The sequence below is a fragment of the Ambystoma mexicanum genome, chromosome 1q (genome assembly GCF_040938575.1).
Source record: "Ambystoma mexicanum isolate Mex_15411 chromosome 1q, UKY_AmexF1_1, whole genome shotgun sequence".
NCBI lineage: Eukaryota > Metazoa > Chordata > Amphibia > Caudata > Ambystomatidae > Ambystoma > Ambystoma mexicanum.
This window is the reverse complement of record NC_090922.1, coordinates 1002210202-1002226901: the sequence shown is the minus strand read 5'-3', so window position 1 is coordinate 1002226901 and position 16700 is coordinate 1002210202. Positions and strand designations below refer to the sequence as shown.

Below are 16700 nucleotides of genomic sequence, written 5' to 3'. Positions count from 1 at the left end.
CGAGCCTGGTCTGTGGCATGTGACTGCGGCCTAAATGTAAAGTGTATAACGTATTCTTCCATAAACTCCTTGAATTTATGGGGGGACCCGTCGTATTTCCCACAAGACAGCAGCATGGGAGGTAATTCGCTGCAAGACTGTTCATAGCGGTCGACTCTTTGTCTAAGGGCTGTGTTCTCGGCCTTGACGGCCTGCAATTCTTGAGTCAAGTTGTGGACAGTGGGGAGGAGTTCCTGGACTTGTTCAGGGGTAGCCATGATTGGAACTTTTAGGCGTTGCAATCTGTCAGACTCAGCTGTAGCCGACTGTGTATCGGTAATGTCCAATTCCACCTCCCCCTCCTCCTCACCTGTTTCTTCGGGAGAGTTTCCGTGTTGATGGGGTCTTCTTTCGATCCTCTTCTTTTTCGTGAAGAGAAACGGTCTTCCGCGGTAGGAAGCCACCCTGATTCCCTGAAAAAACAGGGAAGCTGGGGACCCCCTTCCGCAGAAAATCAAACGAAGAGGAAAAAAGCCAAAGCTTAAAAAAACCTCTTCTCTCGGAGTGAAGCACTGGTGTGTGGGAGGTCAGATGTTCCAGGACCACGAAGAGCAAAGGCGTGGAACAGGTTGGATGAAGCCTCAGGTTAAGAGTCTGAAGAGAGTAGCTGACAAAGCGGAACCAGAACTGCAGCGAGGAAATCTCCAGTTAACTGGGTAGAACCAGGAAGATGTCGATTGCGATCCGAGGAGCGGAAACGCTAACAGCAGCGGAAGGCAACTCCAAAAAAAAGGTAAGAACCTGGAGGAAGCCGGTTGCGATCCGAGGGGCGGAGCCGCTATCAGAGAAAAAAAACAAAAAGGGCAAATAGACACAGAAAGGAAAGGGAAAGAAAACTATGTGAGAGGGACAGAGGAGGAGAAAAAGGAATAATGGAAAAACAGGCGGAACGAAAGCCGCCTAAGGAGATCTCTGAAAGCGGAACTCAGCGAGGAAGCTAGCTCCAAAAGGCAGAGAGAGGGTACCAGGAAGCAGGAAACTAAGCAGAGCACGGCACCAACAGAAAGCGAAGTTGCAACACACCGAACCGGAAACAGGGGCGGGATTAAATAGAGGATGAGATAGGACAAGTGACTAGAGCGATAACCAGGAAGTGAGAGGTAGAATGGAACATTCTAATGGCGGTGCCAGCGCCAGACCTTCCAAAGCCGCCAATCACGCCTGCGGTTCGGCGGGGGTGTGACAATATCCTGTCCTTGGACAAATCTGAGTTAGTCTTCATGTGTTAGAGCAATTCTTTCTAGTCATTTCAGTCCTTGTGTAAGTCCTTAGTACTTTTATGAATACATTAATTAATGTCCCATAGAGATGAACGCGGCGTGGATAGGTTAACCTTGCAAGTAACCTCCTTGCGTACCATGTCTTTCTTTAAATACCTAGCCACTAAAATATAGTAACAGTAGAATAAATCCATTTGAACAAAACCGAGTTGCCTGTGAAAGTGTTTCCTGTGTAAAAATCAAATGTTTCCTTTCCTTAAAGAACCCCATAGTGTCACCCATCCAGAGTCATCCTTCCACTTTAGTATCATACCTGTTATACGCCTTTGTACCTTAGCATTAAAACCGACTTCCAATTTTGATTATTTAACCCAATTCCTAAGTTGTTTACTATTTTTAAACCTGTGAAAACTAATCTATTGCAATTTTGCCACGTGTGATTCCTGCTGCACTGTTTTTCCCTCCAAAGTCAATTTTCTAAACTGTATGCCTGTTGTTTAGTACCTTGCCTTGTATCCTGTGAGTTTTCTTGCTTCTTGGATACAGCCACACACATTCTTGCCTATGCCGTTCAACCGCACATGTAAAATCACCATTCAGTAATTCGGAGTACCATTTTGCTCATTTTTCAAGGGAGCTCATTGCGATTTTGACCTCCTATTCAGGGGAGTTCGTTTGGATTTTCATTCTGATTTTTGCCTAATATACCAGACTCCTCACTGTGTCTCTGCACCCACACAATACTTGGTTAACAGGGGTTTGAGGGAGTGTTTCAGGGGGAATGCCTAACTGTGGTGCTATTTGAAAATACTACCCGAAAAGTCATCTTGCTTTCATTCATTTATGCATTGTGTATCTGATGTTAGAAGGTTAAACTAAGTGTATCCTATCATTTTACTGTGTAATTATCACCACACTGGTGATTGCTGCCCTATATTGAATGTGTTTGATTTTTATTAAAAATAAAAAAAAAAAAAATATTTCATTGATTACACACTGGCCTGGTTCATGATTCATTGTGACACGTGGTGTACGTTCAAGGGTTGGCTGCCTTCTCAAAAACTGAATCTGAATGTAATAAACTTAAAAGCGTTTTATTGTGCAATGCATCCCTAGTCAGTAGAAAGAGCCCTAGTCTGGAATGTGCTGCATCTTTAAAATCCTTAACAAAGTGGGGGCCCGTTGCTGGGATTGAGTTAGAAAGCTGTGTTACACTGTAAAAGCTCCTTCCCAAAACTAAGACCCTAAGTATCAGGCCTGTGTGTAAAAATAAAGTAAAATCAACCCTGAACTAGACAAAAAGCAACAGGATACAGGTTTACCCATATATGAATAATTGAATAAAGGAAGAACACTCTTCATAATGACCACAGTGGAGATAGACATGGCTAGGCAGCATCTTCTGCATAAACTGTTCATCACAGGGGAATGGGCAGAGCTAGATGAGGGGGACTGTTTAGTAGAAATGGTGAAACAGGTCACATCCATGAACATGGATGTGTGGCAGGACGGTGGCCTGTTACATCAAGCCTTGAGCGAGTTATATATGACTCAGAGTATTAAAGAGGAGCAGATTAAAATGGTTCGACTCACAGCCTACATATATCTCCACATAGGGGTTATGGAGGAAAAATATGAAGAAAATAGAACCCTTGTTCAAAACCAGTCTGAGCTCTTCACTCAAATCCAGACTGAATTAAAACTAGTAGAAGAGAAATTTTCAAAAGAGCCAAGATTCTGAGGTAGAAGTTGAAAACTACATCAAACAGCTAAAAGAGAACTTGGCTACACAACAACAAAATAATTCAGTGCAAGTGGTCCAATTAGATACGTTAAAACAGGATTGTCAGGAAAAGGTTGATTCCCTGAAAGAGAGTCAACTAACATTAAAACAACAAGTGACATATAATAGCACCTGCTCAGAGCAGATAATTACTTTACAAAATCAGATCAAAAAGTTGGAAGAGGAGAATAATAAATTAATCCTTAAAGAACACCACTTCCAAACAGAATTTGACCAAGAACGCCATACATTGTGTACTATCAAACAACAGCGGGATGACCTGGCTAAAGAGAGGGGCGCTCTGTATCAAGAAAAAGATGCCCTATGTCAGGAAGTGTGCAATTTAAAAACAGACCTACAGAAAAGAGAGTTAGACCTGCAGGAACTGAACAAACTAAAAGTAGAACATGAAAAATTATTGGGACACAGAAGACGAGTAGAAGGTACTCTAGAAGAGAACACCCAAGCTAGGAATGCGCAAAATCAGGAGATGAATCTCCTGCAACAAAAACTGTCTCAGTGTTCCCAGGCCATACAGGCAGCACAAAAAGACAATGAGGCCCTCTGTGATGAGAACAGTGGACTCCAGAACAAGGTGGCAGCGCAAGAACACGTAATAGAGGTAAGTCAAGCCCTGATAGCAGAGCAAAAGGCTCAGGCCTTAGCCTACCCTTAAGAGACAGGGGCTGAGAGGGAGAAACTGGAGCTGTTAGAAAAAGAGTATGCTAGCCAAAATCAAAACTTGAGGGACCCTGAACTAGTAGAGAGGGACCGGTCCATCCCTGATCACAGTGTGATGCCCTCTGTACTAAGGGCCTCAAAACCATGTACTGCCTTGTATGTACCAAGTACTGCTAACTTCTTACCCACCAGTTCACAAGAACTGGGAATCATGAGGCAGCCAGACTCTAGTAGGCTCAGCATGATTGAACAGGCAGGCCACCGCCCATCAGAGATAGATGGACGGGCGTCCCTGTACAGATTCCAAAACATTATGGCCGATATATCTAATCAGGAAGACTCTATCAGGGCTAACGTTTTGATCAATGGATTCGGCAAAAGGTTCAGCAATATCTTCCTCTTCACTTAAGTACAAGAGTTCCCCCGATCTCCCTTCCTCCTCCTCCTCACCTGATGAGGTTGAATAATCCAACTTCTTCCTTCGGGTGTGTCGAGCGTTGGGCTTCTTTTTCTTGAGTAGATAGGGTCTGCCTCGAAAGGAAGCCACCGTGAACTCTAGACCAAGAGATCCACAGTGTCTCCCCTCTGTGACAGCCAGATGTTGCAAGGGGAAAAAGCCTAGCTCAAAAAAACCCTTGGTGCAGAGATGAGTAGACGCCGGAGAAGCTGTCAGAAGACTTGGCTGAGGTCTCAGGTGTGTCTGCAGATTGAAGAAGTGGGTGGAGGAAAATCCACTGGAAGAAGAGGCACGGGATCGTCGCTCCTGGAGGATGAGAAGTGGAAGATCCACAGAGAACAACATAGCGAGAACAGGAGAGATCCTAATTTGAAAGGCAAACGGGGGAGGAAGCAATAGATATGCTCAGGCAGACAAAGGGAGGCAAGAAGCAAAGGAAGGGAGAGAGAGCCAGGGAGTAAAGGAGGGTGAGCAAAATAACTGGAGTAGCGGGCGGAGTTAAACTAGAACACCGCCGGGAAGGTAGCAAACGTGCGCACGCAACGGAGGAATAAGCACAGTTGCAAAGCGCTGAGCCGCCGACAGACGAATGGTAAATACTATCGGCGGTGGCCATGTTGGAAAAAAGAAACTAGACCGTCAAACACGTAGAAAAGGAAACGTGGTGGCACAGTCTAATGGTGTCCTAGTTTCCACCTCCTCCACACACACCAGTCGCCAGCGGCTGTGACAGTATGCCCCCTCCGAAGGCCCTTTCCTCCCGGCTTTCCTGGATGGAGTCTGTGGAACTTAAGTAATAAACGGGTAGAATGAATGTGAGAATGTGGTTCCCAGGTATCCTCAGAAGAAGGGTATCCTTTCCAATGAATGAGGTATTCCAGGCAACCTCGGTGATACTGGGAATCTAGGATTTGAGAGACTTCATATTCATCAGAGGCTGGAGTGGGCAAGGTCCATAGTTTGGGAGTTACTTGCTTCCGGGGATCTGGTACAAAAGGGCATAGCAGAGAGGAATGGAATGTCAGGTGGATCCGCCTAAAAGTCTTGGGCAACAGGATTGATCGTTGACAGTATTTCAAAGGGACCAATGTACCGGGGAGATAGTTTGGATGAACGGACCCAACAAGGCAAAAACTTGGTGGACAGCATGACCTTAGAGCCCTTCTCCCAAGCAGGTACTTATTTCCGATGTTTATCGGATTGCTCCTTGTAGGGTCTGCTGGCTTCTTGTAGACTCCGTCTGGCTGTGTTATGGGCTTCCTTTAGCTGCTCGATAGTAGTCTCTAATGATGGGATGTTTGTTTCTCTCCAAAAAGTCGGTACGATGGATTGAGGATGGAAACCGTAGATACAATAGAAAGGGCTAACACTAATAGCAGTATCGACTGCGTTGTTGTATGCAAACTCTGCGGTGGGAAGTAGGTCTACTCAGTTGTCCTGTTGCTGGTTGATAAAGCACCTTAAGTATTGTTCCAAGGTTCCATTTAACCTTTCGGTCTGGCCATTGGTTTGGGGGTGGAATCCAGAAAAAAGTGCTCTCTCAATACCCAGTAGGTTGCACAAGCCGGTCCAGAATCTGGAGGTGTATTGACTCCCTCGATTAGATACAATCTTCTGGGGAAGCCCGTGCAGCCTAAAGATATCCTTGAGGAAGACTTCGGCCATGACTAAGGCTGATGGTATCTTGGACAGTGGAGAGAAGTGCGCCAGCTTGGTAAAAGAGTCCACAGTTACCATTATACATGTGCAGCCTCGGGAAATAGGTAATTCAACAATGAAGTCCGTTGATATGTATTCCCAGGGACCCGGAGGGATCTGTTCTTGTTGTAACAACCCCAAAGGCCGTAGGGTAGAGTGCTTGCTCTGTAAACATACCATATAGGACTGTACATAGGCCTGAGTATCAGCCTTCATGTTTCGCCAATAGAAAGATCTTTGAAGCAATTCTAGGGTACCACGTACTCCTCGATGTCCGGCAGTCTTAGTGTCATGACACCACTGAAGGACTCGTAGTCTGAGTTTTTGGGACGGAATGAACAATCTTCTGCGTATGAAGTGCAGACCGTCTCTGGTATCAAATGGTTTGTTTCCAGGTCCTAGGATTGGATCATCCTGGTGCGATTCTCTTACTTCTTGCAAAACATTGGTCACAGCAGAAATTATCCGTTTATGGGGAAACATCAGTTCTTTTTTGTAGGTCTGGTTAACATTATCTCTGCGGGATAAGGCATCAGCGATCTGATTTTGGAAGCCTGGAATAAATGTGATGGAAAAATGAAAATGAGCAAAGAAATGCGCCCATCTGGCTTGTCGGGTGTTATAACATTCTTGTTGCTTGAGTATTTGGAGATTCTTGTGGTCAGTTCGTATCTGAAACGGATATGGATTCCCCTGGAGTAAATGCCTCCACTCTAGGCAAGCCAATTTCATAGCAAGAAGTTCTCTTTCGATGACAGAGTAATTTCGTTGGCTGGGGCTCAAGGTCTTTGAAAAGTAGGCTACTGGATATTCATGGTCCTTGTCACAATGCAGAAGAACGGCACCCACAGCCGCAGCTGAAGCATCCGTCTCCAGAATGAAGGGTCGTTGTTGATCGGGCTGTCTCAATATGGAGGCTGTGCAGAATCTTCGCTTTAAACTGAGAAAGCTGTCATCAGCCTCTTTGGACCAAATGAAAGGACCGGAGGACTTTTTTAGCAAAGAGGTTATGGGAAGAGTGAGTTGAGAAAATTCTGGAATAAATTTCCGATAGAAATTTGCCAGTCCAAGGAACCTTTGGATGTCTTTGACCGATGAGGATGGTGGCCAGGACATAATGGCATCTACCTTCTTCGGGTCCATGGTAATCCCTTTCTCAGACAAGATGAATCCCAGGTAGGATAGGGAAGACTGAGCAAATGCACATTTCTCTGGTTTCACCAGAAGATGATGTTTCTGTAGTCTGCGTAGAACCTCTTTCACATGTAGTGTATGATCTTCCTGGTTGCATGAATAAACTAGAATATCATCCAAGTAGACCACTGTGTTCTGACCCAGCAAATCTGAGAACAAACGGTCCATAAACCTTTGGAAGATTGAGGGTGCGTTGACTAGGCCAAATGGCATGACCTGGTATTCGAATAGACCGTAGGGAGTGTGAAGAGCCGTTTTCCACTCATCCCCAGTCCTAATTCGGAGCAGATGGATAGGCATTCTGTAGGTCGAGTTTGGTGAATACCACTGAGCCCTGAACTGCTTCCAAAACTTCTGAAATGATGGGCATAGGGTCCTAGTTTCCACCTCCTCCACACACGCCAGTCGCCAGCGGCTGTGACAGACTCCGGAGCAATTCAGGGAGCTAGACCTAGAGAAGCATCATCTACAAAGGGACCATTTGGTTCGCTTTGCAGAATAAAAGGAGCGTGAATTGAGGCCCCAAAAGAGCATTCTAAAAACCTCTACCCAATCAGGGCAATGGGGAGATTCTCCACCAACCCTGGATGCAGAGAGGAGTCAGAAGACCACTCTCCTGTATGAAAGAGGGAGTCCAAGGGGAGTGACCCAGAGAGCCCAAGGTAAAACAGGGGAGCAGGAACTAGGCCCCACCGTTCCGAGAGCAATTCACAAGCTTAAAGAATCAGGGAGCACCTAGAAGAGAATGAGGTGACCTCAAACTGTAGCAGCTCCGAGTCTGAGGGCAAATGGATTATAGGTGAAGTGGGAAAAGAAGGCCAATAAACAAAAGAGAGCTCTGGTGAAAGACCCCATTAGGCAGATTAAGGCCATTATGAACTTCATTACCCTATATCATAAAACTGCAAAATATTCTGTCTGGGAGCATCTGGAGCTATATGAACAGATGATGGACTCTTTCAATATCAAAAATAGCCAGAATTGCATAGACTCTGCCAAATGGACATTCTCTCCAGAGTACTCCAGCTTCTTTGCGGGCTGGAAGACCAGAACCATTCAAGATGGTCCACCTATAAGGCAGCCATCTTGAAGCACTTTTCCGCCCACAGAAACCCCCAGGAGGCTCGCAAAGTGGCCTACAATATGCAGTGTGAAGAGGATGAGGCCCCAAGAGAATTTGTGCAGGAGCTAAAATGCGCCTTTAGACAAAATAACAGGCAGGTGTGCACAAATACTAGCAAATTTATAACCACCTATTCTCACGCGCTCCCAGAATATATAATGACATAGCTAGTAAGGAATTTTCATGACAACGGGACCCTGGAATGGGTAATAGAGCAGGCTATCCGGATCTATGAGGTCCAAAAACCTGCAGAAAGCAAAAACCAAACAAAAAAAACCCAAACCAACCAACACTCCCGCTGCTGCTAAGGTGGCGGAGGTCAAGGTTGCCCCAATTTTGGACCTTGAAATGGGGGGGCCTAAAATACACCTTCTCAAAACCAGCCAAATCAGAGGCAAAGAAGGGCTTCTGATCAATCAGCAGCAGGTGGTAGTCAGGTGGGTCACCCCACCAATTTGACCGCTAACTCTGCTAATTATATAAGTCCCAGGTATAAGGGCAATCGGCCTATCTTGGGGTACGTATGCACTCCCCGGCTCAAGGGGGGGGGGGGGTCCAACCAGGTGAGTATTTCCCCAGGAAACCTCCCTCTCAACTTTCCTCAGGAGGGTAGTAATCCTCCAAATCCTGGATTAAGTTTCTTTCCCGGTACCTTCCAAACCCCAACCTGCAAGACAACCTTCCTTTCTCTCCTCGCTTTCAGGAGTCCAGACCACCCAATCCGGGAGAGGAGAGGCCAAGGGTGGAGGGTTACCAAGGAAATTCCCAATACCCAGGGTACTCCAGGAGAAGGGGTACTTACCCTTCCCGAGAACAACCTAGGTTTGAGCAAAGACCCCCGTACCAGCTGGAGCAGGTGTTCCAACTGGAGCTCCAGGTTCAGAACCTCACTCAGGATCTGAGTTACATGTTGAGGGCTCAGAAGAACCCTCAGATGAACATGGCAGCTCAGAAGCCTGCAAACTAAGGGTCTGGCACCCCGGAACAATGATGGTGAGAGAACCCTGATAACCCGCCATTTGAGAGGAGGCACGGGAGGAGGGGGGGTGCAAAGCCCTAGAGGAAGCTTCCTTCCTCACCTGTGAAAAGCCCCTGGACACCCCAGAACCAGAACTAAAATCTCTTGCCCCGAAAATCTGCAACCCAGGGAACAGAGGGTGGGTAGGAGAAACCAAGAAATCGAAAAGACCCATTTTCTGGAGGAAGTCGGTGTCCTCCAGTTTGAAGGGGAAAAAATCCTTGGAGGATTCTGGGAAGAAAATCTTCTCCTTCAGGGACGGGGGAATTCCTCCCAAAGAAAAATGGGTCCCAAGAGACCAGAACTTAGACTGGGTAGGTGTGGGACTGATTCAGAATCTCCCATCCCTGAACCCCAGAATTATCATCGTGAGAACAAAATATTGAATGAGGGATCCCCCCCACAAACCAATTCTGGTGACTGCCTCCAAGAAGGTGGGGGCAGTCCAGAATCAGAAAAAGAGGATTCTGAAACTGCTCAAACGGTTTCTGGTGACTGTCTCCCTGAAGGGAGCGGGGGGATAGCACAGAATCCAGAGAGAAAGGGGAGCCCAAAACTCCCCAAATATCTGAACACCATACTTTTGTTACAGATTCCCAGACTCCGGCACAGAAAACTGTCCAAAACCACACCGTGTCGGAGTCCAAAATAAAGAAATTGACCACCCAGCTTGCCCAAAATGCTTTGCCCATTGGAGGTGAAAGAAGGTAGATTCTACACCCCGCGTCCACGTGTATTTATTGTATTATACAATTGAGTGCAAGGGCAATGTGCAATTTTAGCACTGGTGGACAATGGATTCCAAGCCACTCTTCTGTCCAAAATTGCCTTTGAACAGCTAAATTCAGGAAGGGGTGGAGACACCAGATACCTCTCAACCCTATTCCTGGGCAACTCCAGAACTCCGACGGGAATTCAATTCTCATCAAGGGGACTGCAGATCTGGAAATTAAAATTGGGTGACATAAGGTGAAGCACCCGGTTATCTACAGAGGGGACCCCATGTATATTAGGTAATGACCTCCTCCGCATGTTGTCTCCCCTGATAGACTGCATAAAAGTAGGTCCTCTGGACTCAGACTAACCAGCCAATAAAATTAAAACAAAATGTCAACCAAGTCAGTTTAAATGGCACATGCCACATGGTTGAACACAAATCCGATCAAATTGAGTATAATTTCCAAAATAATCAAATACCTGACATTACAGTAATTGCTGAAGGACAACAAACTGGTGATGGGAATTCTCCATTCCTGAAAATCAAGTTTCCTTCCAGTTTCAAGTGGCATTCCGCACTGGAAGGCAATACTTTGAAATTTTATACAAATTCCCGATCTGAAAATCCAAATTCTCTAGTCAAAAGTGATGAAAAATCTGCTCAACTCTTAGCTGATATTCAGAAAATAACAGAACAGATGTTCCTCTCTAGTCAATTAAATGAGGGCAAGGAGCCTGTTCTCGCCACAGTGTGCCTGAATAATGGAAAGAGCTTCATCAACAAAGCCATGTTCAGGAAACTCCCAAAAGAGCCAACCATTCCCACATTTCAATTGACTGATAAATGGGAAATGGGCCTGGAAACCCCCAGCTATAAACATCTCCTGCCTAGCAGGTGTTTGCTCAAAATTGCCATGGGTGACAAAAGAATAGAGCATAATTGTTGGGTTGTGCGAGATGTCCCTGATGCATTCTATTTAGGCAGTGACATTCTCAATCGCTTTGCAATTAATTTGGACTTTATAAATTACAAGGCCTGGCCCCGACTGGGGGGCAATCCCATGGCTTTGATGATTCTGAAAAAGAATTTTGGTAAGCTCGATTGCTGCCGAATGCAGTGGAAGTTGAAATTGGAGAGGAGGTCACCATCCCAGGATGGACCCGACAATTCCCACATGACTTAAAAATTAAGAGGACAGAAACTACAAAATCCTGACGCATATGTACACCTCAATGCCCATCTCCAACAGCAGGGGTTGGGGTTAAACCCAACACCATTAGTTAATGTAGAACACAACACCATTCCAATAGTGGTGTATAACAGCGATTTTAGGAGTATCACTCTGGGCGCAGGCACTATTATTGGAATGGCGGTTGATGACTGGAATTTTCCATGGATCTAGGAAATGAACTGATAGGACAAATCCCCAATGACTGCTATAACTATGGCAATGACATACCACCAGAAAAGGTCTTCACCCGGCAAGGGGGGAATTTCCTGTTGTACTCTTCCTGTCCTTATGGGGGGATGACCTGTGCCATCAGGAAGGATGAGGTCCAGGTCCACAATGACTGCCTCTCCTACCCGAAACCCTCTGTCCAGGTCAACACCTTAACCAGTGACCTCTTCACACAGCTGGAGGAGGCAGCTGAGATTGCGAAACCCAAAGTCTTTCCAGGCTTCAGGCAGATGGTTGAAGAGCGGGTGAACCTCGCTGATGCCTGTGAGACTGAGGAACAAAAGCAAAAGTTGAAACAGGTGCTCTTAGATTGGCCCAGATCCAGGGGTCAAAGGTGTACACCGCTATTGACCTGACAAATGGATACTGGACCGTGCCCATCAGTAGGGAGGACCAGTACAAGCTGGCCTTTAACTTCGGGGCAGCAGTACACATGGACCAGACTCCCTTCGGATACATAAACTCTGGCAATTAATTCAACATCTTCCTACACAAGGCCATGCCCGACTTAGGCGAAAGAGGTAACCTGGCCTATGTGGATGATGTCTTGATTAAAAGCTCAACTGTGGAGGAACACATAGTGGAAATCCGCTATGTTCTGACACTTTTGCGGGTTCCCGGAGCAAAACTGTCCTTCCAGAAGGCACAGTGTTGCAGGACCTGTGTCAAATTTTTGGGACTTGAAATAACCCCTGAGGGTTTCTGTCCCAGGCGAAGAAAGTGGAAGCACTACTAAAACTGAAAGACCCCACAACTCTGCGTGAGCTAAGGAGTCTTCTTGGACTGACTAATTACAGTAGGAAGTTCATTGAGGATTACGCAGAGCTCACAAGACCCCTGGTCCATCTGTTGAAGGGGGGTCAAGTGGGAGTGGGGTCCAGAACAAGCAGAGGCAGTAAAACAACTCAAAATAAGTCTCTCTCAAAAGCACCTTGTCTAGCTTGCCCTGTCAAAAACAATGAGTTCTTCTTGTAGACTGGGTTCTCGAATACATGCTTGACTGCAGTATTATACCAAAAGCATGACAAGGTCAATAAAGTCATCTCCTATGCAAGCAAAGCTTTATCCTCTGTGGAGGAAAAATTCAATGATTGTGAGAAGGCACTCCTGGTAACGGTGTGGGCATTGAAAAATTACCACCCGTTCATCCAGGGGTAGCACATCATAGTGGAGACTCCACACCAGCCTTTGCAATACCTCCAAAGTGACAGAATACAGGCAGGAAATGTAAGTAATTCTAGAATTACCTCCTGGATTCTGTCCATTCAAGGCTTTCCTGTGGAGGTCAGATATGGTCAAAACAAGAAGAGTCCCCTGGTGCAAGGTCTGGCTGACTTGCATGATTGTGCCAGAGAAAACTGTCTCGAGGACAAAAGTCTCAAAACCCAGGACAACATGGAGGAGTACCTAAATTCCCTGCAGTCTATGAAGAAGTCAAGTGCAAGGGGATGCCCACAGTTTATGTGGACGGGTGCACCTACCATGTTGACAACAGGAAAAGGAACTGGTGGCCGGTTTTGGGAATGCCTGGGTGAATGATGCCCCAGAACCCTCTGCTGGGTACAGAATCGGTCCCTACAGTAGTCAGGTGGCAGAGTTGATGGCAGTTCACCAGGCCATCCTCACTGCTAGGCAACCATAGTAAACAAAAGGTTCGCGATTCGGGCCGCGGCCCTCTTAGGAGTGTGCCGTTTTGTGTGACACGGCATCGCAGTAGCTGTGTATTCACAGGGCAATGTATTCACAGGGCTTCAGTGAGGGTGCAGGCCAGCATGTGCAAGATCACGCCCCACGCACATGATGCAGCGCAGTGCTGAGGACGCATACAGGGTGAAGAGCACACGTCGTGCTGACCCTGCAGTGTAGATGCTGCGCCAATCCTTGGACCCACACTGCTCCTGCAGCTGGGAAGGGCGAGGAAGCGCTGCTGCACAGTGGAGGAGAGGAAGAGCAATGCAGGGATCGCAAAAAACAGTAATCCAACCCCAGGGCTATGTGAGGGGGAGGACCCTCCTCACGGCCCGGGGGTTGGATTACCTTCAGTTTCACGTCGGTGTGCGTAATGCATGCTGACATTAAACTGAATGTAAATTCCCAGCAGGAGCCATTTTCGGCTGCCGCGGTGAAGAGGGAAGGTAAGAGCCCTTCTCCCTCTCCCTCGATCTCTGGCTTTATTGAAAGCCGGAGATCGAGTGAGGTATCATTGGAAAGGGGAGACTCTCCCCTTTCCAACGACACCGTTTTTAAAGCATTGCTGGTCGCTGATCGGGTGCAGAGTGCTCGATCCACGGACAGCAATGCCACTAGACTACCAGGATCTGTTTGTGATGTGGGGGTTGGGGGCTGCTTACTACGTAAGCAGCCCCCGAGCCCCCGATACCCCAAAGCATGGGGCCACACCTATGGAGACTCCTGGGGGCAGATGGGTAATCATCTGCTCCCAGGGAAGGGGATTAAAAAAAAATAATAATGAAAGTTAATGGAGATTTGGGTGGGGGTGGGGAGGGCCACTAGCCACCAGGTATTCTTTCTTCCATGAAAAGGGGTGGCCCTCTCCCCAACAAGTGGATGGGGGGCACCCCTTGTAGCCCTCCCTGGGGGCAGATTTATGCCCCTAACAGCCCCCAAGGAGGACTACATGAGGTGCCCCCCATCCATTTGGGGGGTAGAGGGCCACCAGGAAAGTGTGGACAGGCCCCCAAAAGGGAAGGGCCCAAACCATAGACATAAACATAAAATAAAAAAGGTTGGTTTTGGGGTACTGTCCCCCACTATACCACCAGGGACATTTTTTATGGAAAAGGGGGTGGCCCTCTCCCCCATCCCAAGTGGATGGGGGGCCCCTCAGGTAGCCCTCCCTGGGGGCAGAATGCTGCCCCTAGGAAGGGCCATCTGCCCCCAGGGAGGACTACATGAGATGCCCCCATCCATTTTGGGGGGGAGATGGCCACCAGGAAAGTGTGGGCAGGCCCCCCAAATGATGGGGCCTGCAGATTAGGGCCCCCTGGGGCAGATGGGTGCCGATCTGCTCCAAGGGAAGAGGCCAAACATAAAAACAAAATAGAAAGACAAGAATGGGGGGTTTTGAGGGTGTGGGGGCCACTAGACCACCAGGTGAATTTCCAATGAAATGGGGGTGGCCCTCTCCCCCCCAAACACTAAGGGGGGCACCTCATGCAACCCTTCCTATGAGCTTCAGGGAGGGCTGCATGAGATGCCCCCCCTCCATTTGGGGTGGGGGGAGAGGGCCACCACAAAATGGACATGCCCCCCAATTAATGGAGTAGTAGGTTTTGGGCACCCTGGGGGCAGATTGGCACACTAATGTGCCCATCTGCACCAAGGGAAGTTGGGTAAACAAAAAGTGGTAGGCTGCATTTTAGTGGGGACTGAGGGGCACCCTAAACCATCAAAGAATGTTGTAATGGAAAGATGGGTCCCCCTCTCCCCCCACCCAAAATGGAGTGGGGGCCATCTCATGTAGCCCTTCCTGGGGGCATATATCTGCTCCTAGGAAGGGGCACCTGACCCCAGGGAGGGCTGCATGATATGCCCCCTCCATTTGGGGTGGGAGGGGAGAAGGCCACCCCCTTTACATTACAAAATTCCCTGGTGGTTTAGGGTGCCCCTCTGCACTACTATAATGCATCCTACCATTTTCAAATGTTATTTTTGTTTACCCAACTTCCCTTGGGGCAGATGGGCACATTGGGTTGTGGTGGCCCTCTCCCCCCCACAACCCAAATGGAGGGGGGGGGGTGCACCTCATACAGCCCTTCCTAGGAGCCCGAGGGAGGGCTGCATGAGTGTTTTAATCTTTTCACGACCATTCATTTTGCAGTATGCCCTACTGAAATGGTCAATATAATTGTTGCACTATTATAATCTAGAAGCAACATTCTGGGTACTGTGACACCTTCTGAATGTACACAGCATTTTAAAGGCCTAATTCAAAGAAGCGTTTTATAATGGCCAAACCCCATTGGAAAACATTCTGTGAATAAGGGCCTAAGGCATTTTCTGTTCAGTGGAAGATCTTTGGGAGAGAATAGGAAAGAGTTAATGAACAACAAAACTGTAGAAAATCGCGGACGCTCTGGAAAGCATATTAACTGAGAGCCCAGCAGAGAAAGCGGAACCCCTGCTTCCCTGGTGGGCTGGAGAAGTTGCAATCACATTCACGGTGTCTTAGAAATCAGATTTGGCATTCTTTCTGTGCAGTCTACCTGATCATCTACTGATTTCTGTTTCATCTGTTGGGAGCAAGAAGCAGCCGTGGCACATGGCTGCATGTTGGGGTGTTTGTTTTTTATTCCTCTATTCCTTTGAACGAGAAATTCTGCAAGTAAGGGGATATCTCACACTTCAATGTCAGCGTGTTATTGGAAAAAAGATATGGGAAATCTGACCTCCTGCGGATTTTGTTTTTTTTAGCCACTGCAATATGCTTTTTGAAGCTTACAGGACACTCTTCATGCTTGTCTGTGGTATCGCACTGAGATAATTTGATCACTGTAAGCCTCTTACGGGTTCACATGTAATCCATCTTCCCAGCTCGCTGCTGTCTCTAGGCATCATCTGCAAAGAGTGGCAGCTCAGCCGAACTCTACATCTCTGCATCTTCTCTGATGCGTTGCACTGTATGTAGCCTACGCGTGTCTCTGCAGACCGTCCGAGCACTACTCCATCTACCAAGAGAAATTAACACACAATTAACACACAATCCTCTTCGATAGTTCAATAAAGTTCTCTTAACATCAGCATCGCTTTTTGTCATCACCGGCTGAAGAGACACTCTTGCTGATTATAGCCTGTCTCCTATAGGGAGGCGCTGCAAAACACTACCCTGTTTGTTGTATTTAAGAAAGTACATGTGCGGTGAACGTACTGCAGAATAGCTCAGTGATTATGCTGAGTATTTGTTGTTCAAGTAGCTTGATCCGAAATCCCAAGCTTTTTTGAGTGTGGCACTGTTGTTGACAGTAACTGCAATCGGGTAAACAAGGAAGAGGGGGTAACGCGGGGCAGAGTGCTAGAAAAGTCGATCACGATAAGTAACCATCAATATGAGAGCACAATGAGGGGATAGGCCTGGTCAACGATCATATAAAATCAAAAAGTCTTTATTATTCACATATTAAATCAAATAACAAATAGTGCTGAATCCATCATAAAACAGCATAAAAACAGACAATAAATATGGAATATATACAGGTAAAGTGCATGACAGTCAACTGAGCTCCCTGAATTGCAGGATGAGTATAAAGTACAGTCGTCCCCCCAGGAAGGCACAGGAACTGAAAGAAAAAG

The 16700-nt window shown here is 47.0% G+C and overlaps 1 protein-coding gene across 1 annotated transcript in view; it reads left to right on the top strand.

Annotated features, from left to right (window-relative positions):
* The window catches only part of AK5 (adenylate kinase 5), a 3278219-nt gene that overhangs the window by 1514995 nt on the left and 1746524 nt on the right, over positions 1-16700 (top strand). The window lies entirely within an intron of this gene.